The following is a 21,554-nucleotide window of genomic DNA, read 5'->3' on the forward strand; positions in this document are numbered from 1 at the left end:
GGGCGAGAAACAGAGGCGCTGAAAAAGAGGGCGAGAAACAGAGGGGCTGAAACAGAGGGGCTGAAACAGAGGGGCTGAATCAGAGGGGCTGATTCAGAGGGGCTGAAACAGAGGGGCTGAATCAGAGGGGCTGAAACAGTGGGCGAGAAACAGTGGGGCTGAAACAGAGGGCGAGAAACAGTGTCTGAAACAGAGCGGCTGAAACAGAGGGGCTGAAACAGAGGGGCTGAATGAGTGGGGCTGAATCAGAGGGGCTGAATCAGAGGGGCTGAAACAGAGTGGCTGAAAGAGAGGGGCAGAAACAGAGGGGCTGGAACAGAGGGGGAGAAACAGAGGGGCTGAAACAGAGGGGCTGAATCAGAGGGGCTGAAACAGAGGGCGAGAAACAGAGGGGCTGAAACAGAGGGCGAGAAACAGAGGGGCTGAAAAAGAGGGCGAGAAACAGAGGGGCTGAAACAGAGCGGCTGAAACAGAAGGGCTGAATCAGAGGGGCTGATTCAGAGTGACTGAAACAGAGGGGCTGAATCAGAGGGGCTGAAACAGAGGGGCTGAAACAGAGGGGCTGAAATAGAGGGGCTGAAACAGAGAGCGAGAAACAGAGATGCTGAAAAAGAGGGCGAGAAACAGAGGGGCTGAAACAGGGGGCGAGAAACAGAGGGGCTGAAACAGAGGGAGAGAAACAGAGGGGCTGAAACAGAGCGGCAGAAACAGAGGGGCTGAAACAGAGGGCGAGAAACAGAGGGGCTGAAAAAGAGGGCGAGAAACAGAGGGGCTGAAACAGAGGGGCTGAAACAGAGGGGCTGAATCAGAGGGGCTGATTCAGAGGGGCTGAAACAGAGGGGCTGAATCAGAGGGGCTGAAACAGAGGGTGAGAAACAGAGGGGCTGAAACAGAGTGCGAGAAACAGAGTGGCTGAAACAGACGGGCTGAAACAGAGGGGCTGAAAAAGAGGGCGAGAAACAGAGGGGCTGAAACAGAGGGGCTGAAACAGAGGGGCTGAATCAGAGGGGCTGAATCAGAGGGGCTGAAACAGAGGGGCTGAAACAGAGAGCGAGAAACAAACGGGCTGAAACAGCGTGCGAGAAACAGAGGGCGAGAAACAGAGGGGCTGAAACAGAGGGGCTGAAACAGACGGGCTGAAAAGGAGAGCCTGAAACAGAGGGCGAGAAACAGAGGGGCTGAACCAGAGGGCGAGGAACAGATGGGCTGTAACAGAGGGGCTGAAACAGAGGGGCTGAAACAGAGGGGCTGAATCAGAGGGGCCGAAAGAGAGGGGCTGAATCAGAGGGGCTGAAACAGAGGGCGAGAAACAGAGGGGCTGAAACAGAGGGCGACAAACAGAGGGGCTGAAACAGAGGGCGAGAAACAGAGGGGCTGAAAAAGAGGGCGAGAAACAGAGGGGCTGAAACAGAGGGGCTGAAACAGAGGGGCTGAATCAGAGGGGCTGATTCAGAGGGGCTGAAACAGAGGGGCTGAATCAGAGGGGCTCAAACAGAGGGTGAGAAACAGAGGGGCTGAAACAGAGTGCGAGAAACAGAGTGGCTGAAACAGACGGGCTGAAACAGAGGGGCTGAAAAAGAGGGCGAGAAACAGAGGGGCTGAAACAGAGGGGCGGAAACAGAGGGGCTGAATCAGAGGGGCTGAATCAGAGGGGCTGAAACAGAGGGGCTGAAACAGAGAGCGAGAAACAAACGGGCTGAAACAGCGGGCGAGAAACAGAGGGCGAGAAACAGAGGGGCTGAAACAGAGGGGCTGAAACAGACGGGCTGAAACGGAGAGCCTGAAACAGAGGGCGAGAAACAGAGGGGCTGAACCAGAGGGCGAGGAACAGATGGGCTGTAACAGAGGGGCTGAAACAGAGGGGCTGAAACAGAGGGGCTGAATCAGAGGGGCCGAAAGAGAGGGGCTGAATCAGAGGGGCTGAAACAGAGGGCGAGAAACAGAGGGGCTGAAACAGAGGGCGACAAACAGAGGGGCTGAAACAGAGGGGCTGAAACAGAGGGCGAAAAACAGAGAGGCTGAAACAGAGTCGAGAAACAGATGGGCTGAAACAGAGGGCGAGAAACAGAGGGGCTGAAACAGAGGGCGAGAAAGAGACGGGCTGAAACAGAGGGGCTGAAACAGAGGGGCTGAAACAGAGGGGCTGACACAGACGGCGAGAAACAGAGGGGCTGAAACCGAGGGCGAGAAACAGAGGGGCTGAAACAGAGGGCGAGAAACAGAGGGGCTGAAACAGAGGGGCTGAAACAGACGGGCTGAAACAGAGAGCCTGAAACAGAGGGCGAGAAACAGAGGGGCTGACACAGAGGGCGGGAAACAGACGGGCTAAACAGAGGGGCTGAAACAGAGAGGCTGAAACAGAGGGGCTGAAGCAGAGGGGCTGAATCAGAGGGGCTGAAAGAGAGGGGCTGAATCAGAGGGGCTGAAACAGAGGGCGAGAAACAGAGGTGCTGAAACAGAGGGCGAGAAACAGGGGGGCTGAAACAGAGGGGCTGAAACAGAGGGCGAGAAACAGAGAGGCTGAAACAGAGGGCGAGAAACAGATGGGCTGAAACAGATGGCGAGAAACAGAGGGGCTGAAACAGAGCGGCTGAAACAGAGGGGCTGAAACAGAGGGCGAGAAACAGAGGCGCTGATAAAGAGGGCGAGAAACAGAGGGGCTGAAACAGAGGGGCTGAAACAGAGGTGCTGAATCAGAGGGGCTGAAACAGAGAGCGAGAAACAGAGGGGCTGAAACAGAGGGCGAGAAACAGAGTGGCTGAAACAGAGGCCGAGGAACAGAGGGGCTGAAACAGCGGGGCTGAAACAGATGGGCTGAAACAGATGGCGAGAAACAGAGGCGCTGATAAAGAGGGCGAGAAACAGAGCGGCTGAAACAGAGGGGCTGAAACAGAGGGCGAGAAACAGAGGCGCTGATAAAGAGGGCGAGAAACAGAGGGGCTGAAACAGAGGGGCTGAAACAGAGGTGCTGAATCAGAGGGGCTGAAACAGAGAGCGAGAAACAGAGGGGCTGAAAAAGAGGGCGAAAAACAGAGGGGCTGAGACAGAGGCCGAGGAACAGAGGGGCTGAAACAGCGGGGCTGAAACAGAGGGGCTGAATGAGTGGGGCTGAATCAGAGGGGCTGAATCAGAGGGGCTGAAACAGAGTGGCTGAAAGAGAGGGGCAGAAACAGAGGGGCTGGAACAGAGGGGGAGAAACAGAGGGGCTGAAACACAGGGGCTGAATCAGAGGGGCTGAAACAGAGGGCGAGAAACAGAGGGGCTGAAACAGAGGGCGAGAAACAGAGGGGCTGAAAAAGAGGGCGAGAAACAGGGGGGCTGACACAGAGGGGCTGAAACAGAGGGGCTGAATCAGAGGGGCTGATTCAGAGGGGCTGAAACAGAGGGGCTGAATCAGAGGGGCTGAAACAGAGGGGCTGAAACAGAGGGGCTGAAATAGAGGGGCTGAAACAGAGGGGAAGAAACAGAGGGGCTGAAACAGAGAGCGAGAAACAGAGGGGCTGAAACAGAGGGCGAGAAACAGAGGGGCTGAAACAGAGCGGCTGAAACAGAGGGGCTGAAACAGAGGGCTAGAAACAGAGGGGCTGAAACAGAGGGCGAGAAACAGAGGTGCTGAAACAGAGGGGCTGAAACAGAGGGGCTGAATCAGAGGGGCTGAAACAGAGAGTGAGAAACAGAGGGGCTGAAACAGAGGGCGAGAAACAGAGTGGCTGAAACAGAGGCCGAGAAACAGAGGGGCTGAAACAGAGGGGCTGAAACAGAGGGGCTGAATGAGTGGGGCTGAATCAGAGGGGCTGAATCAGAGGGGCTGAAACAGAGGGGCAGAAACAGAGGCCGAGAAACAGAGGGGCTGAAACAGAGGGGCTGAAACAGAGGGGCTGAATGAGTGGGGCTGAATCAGAGGGGCTGAATCAGAGGGGCTGAAACAGAGTGGCTGAAACAGAGGGGCAGAAACAGAGGGGCTGGAACAGAGGGGGAGAAACAGAGGGGCAGAAACAGAGGGGCTGAATCAGAGGGGCTGAAACAGAGAGCGAGAAACAAAGGGGCTGAAACAGAGGGCGAGAAACAGAGGGGCAGAAACAGAGGGCGAGAAACAGAGGGGCTGAAACAGAGGGGCTGAAACAGAGGGCGAAAAACAGAGGGGCTGAAACAGAGGGCGAGAAACAGAGGGTGAGAAACAGAGGGCGAGAAACAGAGGGGCTGAAACAGAGGGGCTGAAACAGAGGGGCTGAAACAGAGGGGCTGAAACAGAGGGGCTGAATCAGAGGGGCTGAAACAGAGGGGCTGAATCAGAGGGGCTGAAACAGAAGGCGAGAAACAGAGGGGCTGAAACAGAGGCCGAGGAACAGAGGGGCTGAAAGAGAGGGGCTGAAACAGAGGGGCTGAATGAGTGGGGCTGAATCAGAGGGGCTGAATCAGAGGGGCTGAAACAGAGTGGCTGAAAGAGAGGAGCAGAAACAGAGGGGCTGGAACAGAGGGGGAGAAACAGAGGGGCTGAAACACAGGGGCTGAATCAGATGGGCTGAAACAGAGGGCGAGAAACAGAGGGGCTGAAACAGAGGGCGAGAAACAGAGGGGCTGAAACAGAGGGGCTGAAACAGAGGGTGAGAAACAGAGCGGCTGAATCAGAGGGGCTGAAACAGAGGGCGAGAAATTGAGTGGCTGAAACAGAGGGGCTGAAACAGAGGGGCTGAAACAGAGGAGCTGAATCAGAGGGGCTGATTCAGAGGGGCTGAAACAGAGGGGCTTAATCAGCGGAGCTGAAATAGTGGGAGAGAAACTGAGGGGCTGAAACAGATGGCGAGAAACAGAAGGGCAGAAACAGAGGGCGAGAAACAGATGGGCTGAAACAGAGGGGCTGAAACAGAGGGCAAGAAACAGAGGGGCTGAAACAGTGGGCTAGAAACAGACGGGCTGAAACAGAGGGGCTGAAACAGAGGGGCTGAAACAGAGGGCAAGAAACAGAGGGGCTGAAACAGTGGGCTAGAAACAGAGGGGCTGAAACAGAGGGGCTGAAACAGAGGGGCTGAAACAGTGGGGCTGAAACAGAGGGCGAGAAACAGAGGGGCTGAAACAGAGGGCGAGAAACAGTGGGGCTGAAACAGAGGGCGAGAAACAGAGGGGCTGAATCAGAGGGGCTGAAACAGAGGGTGAGAAACAGAGGGGCTGAAACAGAGGGCGAGAAACAGAGTGGCTGAAACATACGGGCTCAAACAGAGGGGCTGAAAAAGAGGGCGAAAACAGAGGGGCTGAAATAGAGGGCGACAAACAGAGGGGCTGAAACAGAGGGGCTGAAACAGAGGGGCTGAAACAGAGGGGCTGGAACTGTGGGGAAGAAACAGAGGGGCTGAAACAGAGGGGCTAAATCAGAGGGGCTGAAACAGAGGGCGAGAAACAGAGGGGCTGAAACAGAGGGCGAGAAACAGAGGGGCAGAAACAGAGGGCGAGAAACAGAGTGGCTGAAACATACGGGCTGAAACAGAGGGGCTGAAACAGAGGGCGAGAAACCGAGGGGCTGAAACAGAGGGCGAGAAACAAAGGGGCTGAAACAGAGGGGCTGAAACAGAGGGGCTGAAACAGAGCAGCTGAATGAGAGGGGCTGATTCAGAGGGGCTGAAACAGAGGGGCTGAATCAGAGGGGCTGAAACAGAGGGCGAGAAACAGAGGGGCTGAAACAGAGGGCGAGAAACAGAGGGGCAGAAACAGAGGGCGAGAAACAGAGTGGCTGAAACAGAGGGGCTGAAACAGAGAGCGCGAAACAGAGGGGCTGAAACAGAGGGCGAGAAACAGAGGGGCTGAAACAGAGGGGCTGAAACAGAGGGGCTAACTCAGAGGGACAGAAACAGAGGGCGAGAAACAGAGGGGCTGAAACAGAGGGCGAGAAACAGAGGGGCTGAAACAGAGGGGCTGAAACAGAGGGGCTGAAACAGAGGGCGAGAAACAGAGGGGCTGAAACAGAGGGCAAGAAACAGAGGGGCTGAAACAGAGGGGCTGAAACAGAAGGGCTGAACCAGAGGGGCTGAAACAGAGGGCGAGAAACACAGCGGCTGAATCAGAGGGGCTGAATTCGAGGGGCTGAAACAGAGGTGCTGAAACAGAGGGCGAAAAACAGAGGGGCTGAAACAGAGGGCGATTAACAGAGGGCGAGAAACAGAGGGGCTGAAACAGAGGGGCTGAAACAGAGGGGCTGAAACAGAGGGCGAGAAACAGAGGGGCTGAATCAGAGGGGCTGAAACAGAGGGTGAGAAACAGAGGGGCTGAAACAGTGGGCGAGAAACAGAGTGGCTGAAACAGACGTGTGAAACAGAGGGGCTGAAAAAGAGGGCGAAAAACAGAGGGGCTGCAACAGAGGCCGAGAAACAGAGGGGCTGAAACAGAGGGGCTGAAACAGATGGGCTGAATCAGAGGGGCTGAAACAGAGGGCGAGAAACAGAGGGGCAGAAAGAGAGGGCGAGAAACAGAGGGGCAGAAACAGAGGGCGAGAAACAGAGGGGCTGAAACAGAGGGGCTGAAACAGAGGGCGAAAAACAGAGGGGCTGAAACAGAGGGCTAGAAACAGAGGGTGAGAAACAGAGGGCGAAAAACAGAGGGGATGAAACAGAGGGGCTGAAACAGAGGGGCTGAAACAGAGGGGCTGAATCAGAAGGGCTGAAACAGAGGGGCTGAATCAGAGGGGCTGAAACAGAAGGCGAGAAACAGAGGGGCTGAAACAGAGGGCGAGAAACAGAGGGGCTGAAACAGAGGGGCTGAAACAGAGGGGCTGAAAGAGAGGGCGAGAAACAGAGGGGCTGAATCAGAGGGGCTAAATCAGAGGGGCTGAATCAGAGTGGCTGAAACAGAGGGGCTGAATCAGAGCGGCTGAAACAGAGGGCGAGAAACTGAGGGGCTGAAAAAGAGGGCGAGAAACAGAGGGGCAGAAACAGAGGGCGAGGAACAGTGGGGCTGAAACAGAAGGCGAGAAACAGAGGGGCTGAAACAGAGGGCGAGAAACAGAGGGGCTGGAACTGTGGGGAAGAAACAGAGCGGCTGAAACAGAGGGGATGAATCAGAGGGGCTGAAACAGAGGGCGAGAAACAGAGGGGCTGAAACAGAGGGCGAGAAACAGAGGGGCTGAAACAGAGGGCGAGAAACAGAGTGGCTGAAACATACGGGCTGAAACAGAGGGGCTGAAACAGAGGGCGAGAAACCGAGGGGCTGAAACAGAGGGCGAGAAACAAAGGGGCTGAAACAGAGGGGCTGAAACAGAGGGGCTGAAACAGAGCAGCTGAATCAGAGGGGCTGATTCGGAGAGGCTGAAACAGAGGGGCTGAATCAGAGGGGCTGAAACAGAGGGCGAGAAACAGAGGGGCTGAAACAGAGGGCGAGAAACAGAGGGGCAGAAACAGAGGGCGAGAAACAGAGTGGCTGAAACAGAGGGGCTGAAACAGAGAGCGCGAAACAGAGGGGCTGAAACAGAGGGCGAGAAACAGAGGGGCTGAAACAGAGGGGCTAACTCAGAGGGACAGAAACAGAGGGCGAGAAACAGAGGGGCTGAAACAGAGGGCGAGAAACAGAGGGGCTGAAACAGAGGGGCTGAAAAAGTGGGGCTGAAACAGAGGGCGAGAAACAGAGGGGCTGAATCAGTGGGGCTGAAACAGAGGGTGAGAAACAGAGGGGCTGAAACAGGGCGCGAGAAACAGAGTGGCTGAAACATACGGGCTGAAACAGAGGGGCTGAAAAAGAGGGCGAAAAACAGAGGGGCTGAAACATAGGGCGCGAAACAGAGGGGCTGAAACAGAGGGGCTGAAACAGAGGGGCTGGAACTGTGGGGGAGAAACAGAGGGGCTGAAACAGAGGGGCTGAATCAGAGGGGCTGAAACAGAGGGCGATAAACAGAGGGGCTGAAACAGGGGCGAGAAACAGAGGGGCTGAAACAGAGGGCGAGAAACAGAGGGGCTGAAACAGAGGGGCTGAAACAGAGGGGCTGAAACAGAGGGCGAGAAACAGAGGGGCTGAAACTGAGGGTGAGGAACAGAGGGGCTGAAACAGAGGGGCGGGAAACAGAGGGGATGAATCAGAGGGGCTGAATCAGAGGGGCTGAATCAGAGGGGCTGAAACAGAGGGTGCGAAACAGAGGGGCTGAAACAGAGGGGCTGAAACAGAGGGGCTGAAACAGAGGGCGAGAAACAGATGGGCTGAATCAGAGGGGCTGAATCAGAGGGACTGAATCAGAGGGGCTGAAACAGAGGGGGTGAATCAGAGGGGCTGAAACAGAGGGCGAGAAACAGAGGGGCTGAAACAGAGGGCGAGAAACAGAGTGGCTGAAACAGAGGGGCTGAAACAGAGGGGCTGAATCAGAGTGGCTGATTCAGAGGGGCTGAAACAGAGGGGCTGAATCAGCAGGGCTGAAACAGAGGGCGAGAAACAGAGGAGCAGAAACAGAAGGCGAGAAAAAGAGGGGCTGATACAGAGGGCCTGAAACAGAGGGCGAGTAACAGAGGGTGAGAAACAGAGGGCGAGAAACAGAGTGGATGAAACTGAGGGGCTGAAACAGAGGGGCTGTAACAGAGGGGCTGAAACAGAGGGGCTGAATCAAAGGGGCTGAAACAGAGGGGCTGAATCAGAGGGGCTGAAACAGAAGGCGAGAAACAGAGGGGCTGAAACAGAGGGTGAGAAACAGAGGGGCAGAAACAGAGGGCTAGAAAAAGAGGGGCTGAAACAGAGGGGCGGGAAACAGAGGGGCTGAATCAGAGGGGCTGAATGAGTGGAGCTGAATCAGAGGGGCTGAATCAGAGGGGCTGAAACAGAGGGTGAGAAACAGAGCGGCTGAATCACAGGGGCTGAAACAGAGGGCGAGAAATTGAGTGGCTGAAACAGAGGGGCTGAAACAGAGGGGCTGAAACAGAGGAGCTGAATCAGAGGGGCTGATTCAGAGGGGCTGAAACAGTGGGCGAGAAACTGAGGGGCAGAAACAGATGGCGAGAAACAGAAGGGCAGAAACAGAGGGCGAGAAACAGATGGGCTGAAACAGAGGGGCTGAAACAGAGGGCAAGAAACAGAGGGGCTGAAACAGTGGGCTAGAAACAGAGGGGCTGAAACAGAGGGGCTGAAACAGAGGGGCTGAAACAGAGGGCAAGAAACAGAGGGGCTGAAACAGTGGGCTAGAAACAGAGGGACTGAAACAGAGGGGCTGAAACAGAGGGGCTGAAACAGTGGGGCTGAAACAGAGGGCGAGAAACAGAGGGGCTGAAAAAGAGGGCGAGAAACAGTGGGGCTGAAACAGAGGGCGAGAAACAGAAGGGCTGAATCAGAGGGGCTGAAACAGAGGGTGAGAAACAGAGGGGCTGAAACAGAGGGCGAGAAACAGAGTGGCTGAAACATACGGGCTGAAACAGAGGGGTTGAAAAAGAGGGCGAAAACAGAGGGGCTGAAACAGAGGGCGACAAACAGAGGGGCTGAAACAGAGGGGCTGAAACAGAGGGGCTGAAACAGAGGGGCTGGAACTGTGGGGAAGAAACAGAGGGGCTGAAACAGAGGGGCTAAATCAGAGGGGCTGAAACAGAGGGCGAGAAACAGAGGGGCTGAAACAGAGGGCGAGAAACAGAGGGGCTGAAACAGAGGGCGAGAAACAGAGTGGCTGAAACATACGGGCTGAAACAGAGGGGCTGAAACAGAGGGCGAGAAACCGAGGGGCTGAAACAGAGGGCGAGAAACAAAGGGGCTGAAACAGAGGGGCTGAAACAGAGGGGCTGAAACAGAGCAGCTGAATGAGAGGGGCTGATTCAGAGGGGCTGAAACAGAGGGGCTGAATCAGAGGGGCTGAAACAGAGGGCGAGAAACAGAGGGGCTGAAACAGAGGGCGAGAAACAGAGGGGCAGAAACAGAGGGCGAGAAACAGAGTGGCTGAAACAGAGGGGCTGAAACAGAGAGCGCGAAACAGAGGGGCTGAAACAGAGGGGCTGAAACAGAGGGGCTGAAACAGAGGGGCTAACTCAGAGGGACAGAAACAGAGGGCGAGAAACAGAGGGGCTGAAACAGAGGGCGAGAAACAGAGGGGCTGAAACAGAGGGGCTGAAACAGAGGGGCTGAAACAGAGGGCGAGAAACAGAGGGGCTGAAACAGAGGGCGAGAAACAGAGGGGCTGAAACAGAGGGGCTGAAACAGAAGGGCTGAACCAGAGGGGCTGAAACAGAGGGCGAGAAACACAGGGGCTGAATCAGAGGGGCTGAATTCGAGGGGCTGAAACAGAGGTGCTGAAACAGAGGGCGAGAAACAGAGGGGCTGAAACAGAGGGCGATTAACAGAGGGCGAGAAACAGAGGGGCTGAAACAGAGGGGCTGAAACAGAGGGGCTGATACAGAGGGCGAGAAACAGAGGGGCTGAATCAGAGGGGCTGAAACAGAGGGTGAGAAACAGAGGGGCTGAAACAGTGGGCGAGAAACAGAGTGGCTGAAACAGACGGGTGAAACAGAGGGGCTGAAAAAGAGGGCGAAAAACAGAGGGGCTGCAACAGAGTCCGAGAAACAGAGGGGCTGAAACAGAGGGGCTGAATCAGAGGGGCTGAATGAGTGTGGCTGAATCAGAGGGGCTGAAACAGAGTGGCTGAAACAGAGGGGCTGAAACAGAGGGGCTGGAACAGAGGGGGAGAAACAGAGGGGCTGAAACAGAGGGGCTGAATCAGAGGGGCTGAAACAGAGGGCGAGAAACAGAGGGGCAGAAAGAGAGGGCGAGAAACAGAGGGGCAGAAACAGAGGGCGAGAAACAGAGGGGCTGAAACAGAGGGGCTGAAACAGAGGGCGAAAAACAGAGGGGCTGAAACAGAGGGCTAGAAACAGAGGGTGAGAAACAGAGGGCGAAAAACAGAGGGGATGAAACAGAGGGGCTGAAACAGAGGGGCTGAAACAGAGGGGCTGAATCAGAAGGGCTGAAACAGAGGGGCTGAATCAGAGGGGCTGAAACAGAAGGCGAGAAACAGAGGGGCTGAAACAGAGGGCGAGAAACAGAGGGGCTGAAACAGAGGGGCTGAAACAGAGGGGCTGAAAGAGAGGGCGAGAAACAGAGGGGCTGAATCAGAGGGGCTAAATCAGAGTGGCTGAATCAGAGTGGCTGAAACAGAGGGGCTGAATCAGAGCGGCTGAAACAGAGGGCGAGAAACTGAGGGGCTGAAACAGAGGGCGAGAAACAGAGGGGCAGAAACAGAGGGCGAGAAACAGTGGGGCTGAAACAGAGGGCGAGAAACAGAGGGGCTGAAACAGAGGGCGAGAAACAGAGGGGCTGGAACTGTGGGGAAGAAACAGAGCGGCTGAAACAGAGGGGATGAATCAGAGGGGCTGAAACAGAGGGCGAGAAACAGAGGGGCTGAAACAGAGGGCGAGAAACAGAGTGGCTGAAACATACGGGCTGAAACAGAGGGGCTGAAACAGAGGGCGAGAAACCGAGGGGCTGAAACAGAGGCCGAGAAACAAAGGGGCTGAAACAGAGGGGCTGAAACAGAGGGGCTGAAACAGAGCAGCTGAATCAGAGGGGCGGATTCGGATGGGCTGAAACAGAGGGGCTGAATCAGAGGGGCTGAAACAGAGGGCGAGAAACAGAGGGGCTGAAACAGAGGGCGAGAAACAGAGGGGCAGAAACAGAGGGCGAGAAACAGAGTGGCTGAAACAGAGGGGCTGAAACAGAGAGCGCGAAACAGAGGGGCTGAAACAGAGGGCGAGAAACAGAGGGGCTGAAACAGAGGGGCTGAAACAGAGGGGCTGAACCAGAGGGGCTGAAACAGAGGGCGAGAAACACAGGGGCTGAATCAGAGGGGCTGAATTCGAGGGGCTGAAACAGAGGTGCTGAAACAGAGGGCGAGAAACAGAGGGGCTGAAACAGAGGGCGATTAACAGAGGGCGAGAAACAGAGGGGCTGAAACAGAGGGGCTGAAACAGAGGGGCTGATACAGAGGGCGAGAAACAGAGGGGCTGAATCAGAGGGTCTGAAACAGAGGGTGAGAAACAGAGGGGCTGAAACAGTGGGCGAGAAACAGAGTGGCTGAAACAGACGGGTGAAACAGAGGGGCTGAAAAAGAGGGCGAAAAACAGAGGGGCTGCAACAGAGGCCGAGAAACAGAGGGGCTGAAACAGAGGGGCTGAATCAGAGGGGCTGAATGAGTGTGGCTGAATCAGAGGGGCTGAAACAGAGTGGCTGAAACAGAGGGGCTGAAACAGAGGGGCTGGAACAGAGGGGGAGAAACAGAGGGGCTGAAACAGAGGGGCTGAATCAGAGGGCCTGAAACAGAGGGCGAGAAACAGAGGGGCAGAAAGAGAGGGCGAGAAACAGAGGGGCAGAAACAGAGGGCGAGAAACAGAGGGGCTGAAACAGAGGGGCTGAAACAGAGGGCGAAAAACAGAGGGGCTGAAACAGAGGGCTAGAAACAGAGGGTGAGAAACAGAGGGCGAAAAACAGAGGGGATGAAACAGTGGGGCTGAAACAGAGGGGCTGAAACAGAGGGGCTGAATCAGAAGGGCTGAAACAGAGGGGCTGAATCAGAGGGGCTGAAACAGAAGGCGAGAAACAGAGGGGCTGAAACAGAGGGGCTGAAACAGAGGGGCTGAAAGAGAGGGCGAGAAACAGAGGGGCTGAATCAGAGGGACTAAATCAGAGGGGCTGAATCAGAGTGGCTGAAACAGAGAGGCTGAATCAGAGCGGCTGAAACAGAGGGCGAGAAACTGAGGGGCTGAAACAGAGGGCGAGAAACAGAGGGGCAGAAACAGAGGGCGAGAAACAGTGGGGCTGAAACAGAGGGCGAGAAACAGAGGGGCTGAAACAGAGGGCGAGAAACAGAGGGGCTGGAACTGTGGGGAAGAAACAGAGCGGCTGAAACAGAGGTGATGAATCAGAGGGGCTGAAACAGAGGGCGAGAAACAGAGGGGCTGAAACAGAGGGCGAGAAACAGAGGGGCTGAAACAGAGGGCGAGAAACAGAGTGGCTGAAACATACGGGCTGAAACAGAGGGGCTGAAACAGAGGGCGAGAAACCGAGGGGCTGAAACAGAGGCCGAGAAACAAAGGGGCTGAAACAGAGGGGCTGAAACAGAGGGGCTGAAACAGAGCAGCTGAATCAGAGGGGCTGATTCGGATGGGCTGAAACAGAGGGGCTGAATCAGAGGGGCTGAAACAGAGGGCGAGAAACAGAGGGGCTGAAACAGAGGGCGAGAAACAGAGGGGCAGAAACAGAGGGCGAGAAACAGAGTGGCTGAAACAGAGGGGCTGAAACAGAGAGCGCGAAACAGAGGGGCTGAAACAGAGGGCGAGAAACAGAGGGGCTGAAACAGAGGGGCTGAAACAGAGGGGCTAACTCAGAGGGACAGAAACAGTGGGCGAGAAACAGAGGGGCTGAAACAGAGGGGCTGAAACAGAGGGGCTGAAACAGAGGGCGAGAAACAGAGGGGCTGAAACAGAGGGCGAGAAACAGAGGGGCTGAAACAGAGGGGCTGAAACAGAAGGGCTGAACCAGAGGGGCTGAAACAGAGGGCGAGAAACACAGGGGCTGAATCAGCGGGGCTGAATTCGAGGGGCTGAAACAGAGGTGCTGAAACAGAGGGCTAGAAACAGAGGGGCTGAAAGAGAGGGCGATTAACAGAGGGCGAGAAACAGAGGGGCTGAAACAGAGGGGCTGAAACAGAGGGGCTGATACAGAGGGCGAGAAACAGAGGGGCTGAATCAGAGGGGCTGAAACAGAGGGTGAGAAACAGAGGGGCTGAAACAGTGGGCGAGAAACAGAGTGGCTGAAACAGACGGGCTGAAACAGAGGAGCTGAAAAAGAGGGCGAAAAACAGAGGGGCTGCAACAGAGTCCGAGAAACAGAGGGGCTGAAACAGAGGGGCTGAATCAGAGGGGCTGAATGAGTGTGGCTGAATCAGAGGGGCTGAAACAGACTGGCTGAAACAGAGGGGCTGAAACAGAGGGGCTGGAACAGAGGGGTAGAAACAGAGGGGCTGAAACAGAGGGGCTGCATCAGAGGGGCTGAAACAGAGGGCGAGAAACATAGGGGCTGAAACAGAGGGCGAGAAACAGAGGGGCAGAAACAGAGGGCGAGAAACAGAGGGGCTGAAACAGAGGGGCTGAAACAGAGGGTGAAAAACAGAGTGGCTGAAACAGAGGGCTAGAAACAGAGGGTGAGAAACAGAGGGTGAAAAACAGATGGGGATGAAACAGAGGGGCTGAAACAGAGGGGCTGAATCAGAGGGGCTGAAACAGAGGGGCTGAATCAGAGGGGCTGAAACAGAAGGCGAGAAGCAGAGGGGCTGAAACAGAGGGCGAGAAACAGAGGGGCTGAAACAGAGGGGCTGAAACAGAGGGGCTGAAAGAGAGGGCGAGAAACAGAGGGGCTGAATCAGAGGGGCTAAATCAGAGGGGCTGAATCAGAGGGGCTGAAACAGAGGGGCTGAATCAGAGCGGCTGAAACAGAGGGCGAGAAACAGAGGGGCTGAAACAGGGCGAAAAACAGAGGGGCTGAAACAGAGGGCGAGAAACAGAGGGGCTGAAACAGAGGGCGAGGAACAGAGGGGCTGAAACAGAGGGCGAGAAACAGAGGGGCTGATACAGAGGGGCTGAAACAGAGCGGCTGAAACAGAGGGGCTGAATCAGAGGGGCTGATTCAGAGGGGCTGAAACAGAGGGGCTGAATCAGCGGGGCTGAAACAGAGGTCGAGAAAAAGAGGGGCTGAAACAGTGGGCGAGAGACAGAGGGGCAGATACAGAGGGCGAGAAACAGAGGGGCTGAAACAGAGGGGCTGAAACAGAGGGCGAGAAACAGAGGGGCTGAAACAGATGGCGAGAAACAGAGGGGCTGAAACAGAGGGGCTGAAACAGACGGGCTGAAACAGAGGAGCTGAATCAGAGGGGCTGATTCAGAGGGGCTGAAACAGAGGGCGGGAAACAGAGGGGCTGAAACAGATGGCGAGAAACAGAGGGGCTGAAACAGAGGATGAGAAATAGAGGGGCTGAAACAGAGGGCGAGAAACAGAGTGGCTGAAACAGACGGGCTGAAACAGAGGGGCTGAAAAAGTCGGCGAGAAACAGAGGGGCTGAAACAGAGGGCGAGAAACAGAGGGGCTGGAACAGACGGGCTGAAACAGTGGGCTGAAACAGAGGCGCTGGAACAGAGGGGGAGAAACAGAGGGGCTGAAAAAGATGGGCTGAATCAGAGGGGCTGAAACAGAGGGCGAGAAACAGAGGGGCTGAAAGAGAGGGCGAGAAACAGAGGGGCTGAAACAGAGGGCGAGAAACAGAGGGGCTGAAACAGAGGGGCTGAAACAGAGGGGCTGAAACAGATGGGCTGAATCAGAGGGGCGGGAAACAGAGGGGCTGAATCAGAGGGGCTGAAACAGAGGGGCTGAAACAGAGGGGCTGAAACAGAGAGCGAGAAACAGAGGGGCTGAAGCAGAGGGGCGGGAAACAGAGGGGCTGAATCAGAGGGGCTGAATGAGTGGAGCTGAATCAGAGGGGCCGAATCAGAGGGGCTGAAACAGAGGGTGAGAAACAGAGGGGCTGAAACAGAGGGGCTGAAACAGAGGGGCTGCAACAGAGGGCGAAAAAAAGAGGGGCTGAATCAGAGGGGCTAAATCAGAGGGGCTGAATCAGAGGGGCTGAAACAGAGGGGCTGAATCAGAGGGGCTGAAACAGAGGGCGAGAAATTGAGCGGCTGAAACAGAGGGCGAGAAACAGAGGGGCTGAAACTGAGGGCGAGAAACAGAGGGGCTGAAACAGAGGGGCTGAAACAGAGGGGCTGAAACAGAGGGGCTGAATCAGAGGGACTGATTCACAGGGGCTGAAAGAGAGGGGCTGAATCAGCGGAGCTGAAACAGAGGGCGAGAAACTGAGGGGCTGAAATAGAGGGCGAGAAACAGAAAGGCAGAAACAGAGGGCGAGAAACAGATGGGCTGAAACAGAGGGGCTGAAACAGAGGTCGAGAAACAGAGGGGCTGAAACAGTGGGCTAGAAAAAGAGGGGCTGAAACAGAGGGGCTGAAACAGAGGGGCTGAAACAGTGGGGCTGAAACAGAGGGCGAGAAACAGAGGGGCTGAATCATAGGGCGAGAAACAGAGGGGCTGAAACAGAGGGCGAGAAACAGAGGGGCTGAATCTGAGGGGCTGAATCAGAGGGACTGAATCAGAGGGGCTGAAACAGAGGGGCTGAATCAGAGGGGCTGAAACAAAGGGCGAGAAACAGAGGGGCTGAAACAGAGGGCGAGAAACAGAGGGGCTGAAACAGAGGGGCTGAAACAGAGGGGCTGAAACAGAGGAGCTGAATCAGAGGGGCTGATTCAGAGGGGCTGAAACAGAGGGGCTTAATCAGCGGAGCTGATACAGTGGGCGAGAAACTGAGGGGCTGAAACAGATGGCGAGAAACAGAAGGGCAGAAACAGAGGGCGAGAAACAGATGGGCTGAAACAGAGGGGCTGAAACAGAGGGCGAGAAACAGAGGGGCTGAAACAGTGGGCTAGAAACAGAGGGGCTGAAACAGAGGGGCTGAAACAGAGGGGCTGAAACAGTGGGGCTGAAACAGAGGGCGAGAAACAGAGGGGCTGAAACAGAGGGCGAGAAACAGTGGGGCTGAAACAGAGGGCGAGAAACAGAGGGGCTGAAACAGAGGGCGAGAAACAGAGGGGCTGAAACAGAGGGGCTGGAACTGTGGGGAAGAAACAGAGGGGCTGAAACAGAGGGGCTGAATCAGGGGCGCTGAAACAGAGGGCGAGAAACAGAGGGGCTGAAACAGAGGGCGAGAAACAGAGGGGCTGAAACAGAGGGCGAGAAACAGAGTGGCTGAAACATACGGGCTGAAACAGAGGGGCTGAAACAGAGGGCGAGAAACCGAGGGGCTGAAACAGAGGGCGAGAAACAAAGGGGCTGAAAAAGAGGGGCTGAAACAGAGGGGCTGAAACAGAGCAGCTGAATCAGAGGGGCTGATTCAGAGGGGCTGAAACAGAGGGGCTGAATCAGAGGGGCTGAAACAGAGGGCGAGAAACAGAGGGGCTGAAACAGAGGGCGAGAAACAGAGGGGCAGAAACAGAGGGCGAGAAACAGAGTGGCTGAAACAGAGGGGCTGAAACAGAGAGCGCGAAACAGAGGGGCTGAAACAGAGGGCGAGAAACAGAGGGGCTGAAACAGAGGGGCTGAAACAGTGGGGCTAACTCAGAGGGACAGAAACAGAGGGCGAGATACAGAGGGGCTGAAACAGAGGGCGAGAAACAGAGGGGCTGAAACAGAGGGGCTGAAACAGAGGGGCTGAAACAGAGGGCGAGAAACAGAGGGGCTGAAACAGAGGGCGAGAAACAGAAGGGCTGAAACAGAGGGGCTGAAACAGAAGGGCTGAACCAGAGGGGCTGAAACAGAGGGCGAGAAACACAGGGGCTGAATCAGAGGGGCTGAATTCGAGGGGATGAAACAGAGGTGCTGAAACAGAGGGCGAGAAACAGAGGGGCTGAAACAGAGGGGCTGAAACAGAGGGGCTGATACAGAGGGCGAGAAACAGAGGGGCTGAATCAGAGGGGCTGAAACAGAGGGTGAGAAACAGAGGGGCTGAAACAGTGGGCGAGAAACAGAGTGGCTGAAACAGACGGGCTGAAACAGAGGGGCTGAAAAAGAGGGCGAAAAACAGAGGGGCTGCAACAGAGGCCGAGAAACAGAGGGGCTGAAACAGAGGGGCTGAATCAGAGGGGCTGAATGAGTGTGGCTGAATCAGAGGGGCTGAAACAGAGTGGCTGAAACAGAGGGGCTGAAACAGAGGGGCTGGAACAGAGGGGGAGATCAGAGGGGCTGAAACAGAGGGGCTGAATCAGAGGGGCTGAAACAGAGGGCGAGAAACATAGGGGCTGAAACAGAGGGCGAGAAACAGAGGGGCAGAAACAGAGGGCGAGAAACAGAGGGGCTGAAACAGTGGGGCTGACACAGAGGGCGAAAAACAGAGGGGCTGAAACAGAGGGCTAGAAACAGAGGGTGAGAAACAGAGGGCGAAAAACAGAGGGGTTGAAACAGAAGGGCTGAAACAGAGGGGCTGAAACAGAGGGGCTGAATCAGAGGGGCTGAAACAGAGGGGCTGAATCAGAGGGGCTGAAACAGAAGGCGAGAATCAGAGGGGCTGAAACAGAGGGCGAGAAACAGAGGGGCTGAAACAGAGGGGCTGAAACAGAGGGGCTGAAAGAGAGGGCGAGAAACAGAGGGGCTGAATCAGAGGGGCTAAATCAGAGGTGCTGAATCAGTGGGGCTGAAACAGAGGGGCTGAATCAGAGCGGCTGAAACAGAGGGCGAGAAACAGAGGGGCTGAAACAGGGCGAGAAACAGAGGGGCTGAAACAGAGGGCGAGAAACAGAGGGGCTGAAACAGAGGGCGAGGAACAGAGGGGCTGAAACAGAGGGCGAGAAACAGAGGGGCTGAAACAGAGGGGCTGAAACAGAGCGGCTGAAACAGAGGGGCTGAATCAGAGGGGCTGATTCAGAGGGGCTGAAACAGAGGGGCTGAATCAGCGGGGCTGAAACAGAGGGCGAGAAAAAGAGGGGCTGAAACAGAGGGCGAGAGACAGAGGGGCAGATACAGAGGGCGAGAGACAGAGGGGCTGAAACAGAGGGGCTGAAACAGAGGGCGAGAAACAGAGGGGCTGAAACAGATGGCGAGAAACAGAGGGGCTGAAACAGAGGGGCTGAAACAGAGGGGCTGAAACAGTGGGGCTGAAACAGAGGGCGGGAAACAGAGGGGCTGAAACAGATGGCGAGAAACAGAGGGGCTGAAACAGAGGTTGAGAAATAGAGGGGCTGAAACAGAGGGCGAGAAACAGAGTGGCTGAAACAGACGGGCTGAAACAGAGGGGCTGAAAAAGTCGGCGAGAAACAGAGGGGCTGAAACAGAGGGCGAGAAACAGAGGGGCTGGAACAGACGGGCTGAAACAGTGGGCTGAAACAGAGGGGCTGGAACAGAGGGGAGAAACAGAGGGGCTGAAAAAGAGGGGCTGAATCAGAGGGGCTGAAACAGAGGGCGAGAAACAGAGGGGCTGAAAGAGAGGGTGAGAAACAGAGGGGCTGAAACAGAGGGCGAGAAACAGAGGGGCTGAAACAGAGGGGCTGAAACAGAGGGGCTGAAACAGATGGGCTGAATCAGAGGGGCGGGAAACAGAGGGGCTGAATCAGAGGGGCTGAAACAGAGGGGCTGAAACAGAGGGGCTGAAGCAGAGGGGCTGAAACAGAGAGCGAGAAACAGAGGGGCTGAAGCAGAGGGGCGGGAAACAGAGGGGCTGAATCAGAGGGGCTGAATGAATGGAGCTGAATCAGAGGGGCCGAATCAGAGGGGCTGAAACAGAGGGTGAGAAACAGAGGGGCTGGAACAGAGGGGCTGAAACAGAGGGGCTGCAACAGAGGGCGAAAAAAAGAGGGGCTGAATCAGAGGGGCTAAATCAGAGGGGCTGAATCAGTGGGGCTGAAACAGAGGGGCTGAATCAGAGGGGCTGAAACAGAGGGCGAGAAATTGAGCGGCTGAAACAGAGGGTGAGAAACAGAGGGGCTGAAACAGAGGGCGAGAAACAGAGGGGCTGAAACAGAGGGGCTGAAACAGAGGGGCTGAAACAGAGGGGCTGAATCAGAGGGGCTGATTCACAGGGGCTGAAAGAGAGGGGTTGAATCAGCGGAGCTGAAACAGAGGGCGAGAAACTGAGGGGCTGAAATAGAGGGCGAGAAACAGAAGGGCAGAAACAGAGGGCGAGAAACAGATGGGCTGAAACAGAGGGGCTGAAACAGAGGTCGAGAAACAGAGGGGCTGAAACAGTGGGCTAGAAAAAGAGGGGCTGAAACAGAGGGGCTGAAACAGAGGGGCTGAAACAGTGGGGCTGAAACAGAGGGCGAGAAACAGAGGGGCTGAATCATAGGGCGAGAAACAGAGGGGCTGAAACAGAGGGCGAGAAACAGAGGGGCTGAATCTGAGGGGCTGAATCAGAGGGACTGAATCAGAGGGGCTGAAACAGAGGGGCTGAATCAGAGGGGCTGAAACAAAGGGCGAGAAACAGAGGGGCTGAAACAGAGGGCGAGAAACAGAGGGGCTGAAACAGAGGGGCTGAAACAGAGGGGCTGAAACAGAGGAGCTGAATCAGAGGGGCTGATTCAGAGGGGCTGAAACAGAGGGGCTTAATCAGCGGAGCTGATACAGTGGGCGAGAAACTGAGGGGCTGAAACAGATGGCGAGAAACAGAAGGGCAGAAACAGAGGGCGAGAAACAGATGGGCTGAAACAGAGGGGCTGAAACAGAGGGCGAGAAACAGAGGGGCTGAAACAGTGGGCTAGAAACAGAGGGGCTGAAACAGAGGGGCTGAAACAGAGGGGCTGAAACAGTGGGGCTGAAACAGAGGGCGAGAAACAGAGGGGCTGAAACAGAGGGCGAGAAACAGTGGGGCTGAAACAGAGGGCGAGAAACAGAGGGGCTGAAACAGAGGGCGAGAAACAGAGGGGCTGAAACAGAGGGGCTGGAACTGTGGGGAAGAAACAGAGGGGCTGAAACAGAGGGGCTGAATCAGGGGCGCTGAAACAGAGGGCGAGAAACAGAGGGGCTGAAACAGAGGGCGAGAAACAGAGGGGCTGAAACAGAGGGCGAGAAACAGAGTGGCTGAAACATACGGGCTGAAACAGAGGGGCTGAAACAGAGGGCGAGAAACCGAGGGGCTGAAACAGAGGGCGAGAAACAAAGGGGCTGAAAAAGAGGGGCTGAAACAGAGGGGCTGAAACAGAGCAGCTGAATCAGAGGGGCTGATTCAGAGGGGCTGAAACAGAGGGGCTGAATCAGAGGGGCTGAAACAGAGGGCGAGAAACAGAGGGGCTGAAACAGAGGGCGAGAAACAGAGGGGCAGAAACAGAGGGCGAGAAACAGAGTGGCTGAAACAGAGGGGCTGAAACAGAGAGCGCGAAACAGAGGGGCTGAAACAGAGGGCGAGAAACAGAGGGGCTGAAACAGAGGGGCTGAAACAGTGGGGCTAACTCAGAGGGACAGAAACAGAGGGCGAGATACAGAGGGGCTGAAACAGAGGGCGAGAAACAGAGGGGCTGAAACAGAGGGGCTGAAACAGAGGGGCTGAAACAGAGGGCGAGAAACAGAGGGGCTGAAACAGAGGGCGAGAAACAGAAGGGCTGAAACAGAGGGGCTGAAACAGAAGGGCTGAACCAGAGGGGCTGAAACAGAGGGCGAGAAACACAGGGGCTGAATCAGAGGGGCTGAATTCGAGGGGATGAAACAGAGGTGCTGAAACAGAGGGCGAGAAACAGAGGGGCTGAAACAGAGGGGCTGAAACAGAGGGGCTGATACAGAGGGCGAGAAACAGAGGGGCTGAATCAGAGGGGCTGAAACAGAGGGTGAGAAACAGAGGGGCTGAAACAGTGGGCGAGAAACAGAGTGGCTGAAACAGACGGGCTGAAACAGAGGGGCTGAAAAAGAGGGCGAAAAACAGAGGGGCTGCAACAGAGGCCGAGAAACAGAGGGGCTGAAACAGAGGGGCTGAATCAGAGGGGCTGAATGAGTGTGGCTGAATCAGAGGGGCTGAAACAGAGTGGCTGAAACAGAGGGGC

Source organism: Chiloscyllium punctatum, chromosome 21, assembly GCF_047496795.1.
Source record: "Chiloscyllium punctatum isolate Juve2018m chromosome 21, sChiPun1.3, whole genome shotgun sequence".
Classification (NCBI taxonomy): Eukaryota; Metazoa; Chordata; class Chondrichthyes; order Orectolobiformes; family Hemiscylliidae; genus Chiloscyllium; species Chiloscyllium punctatum.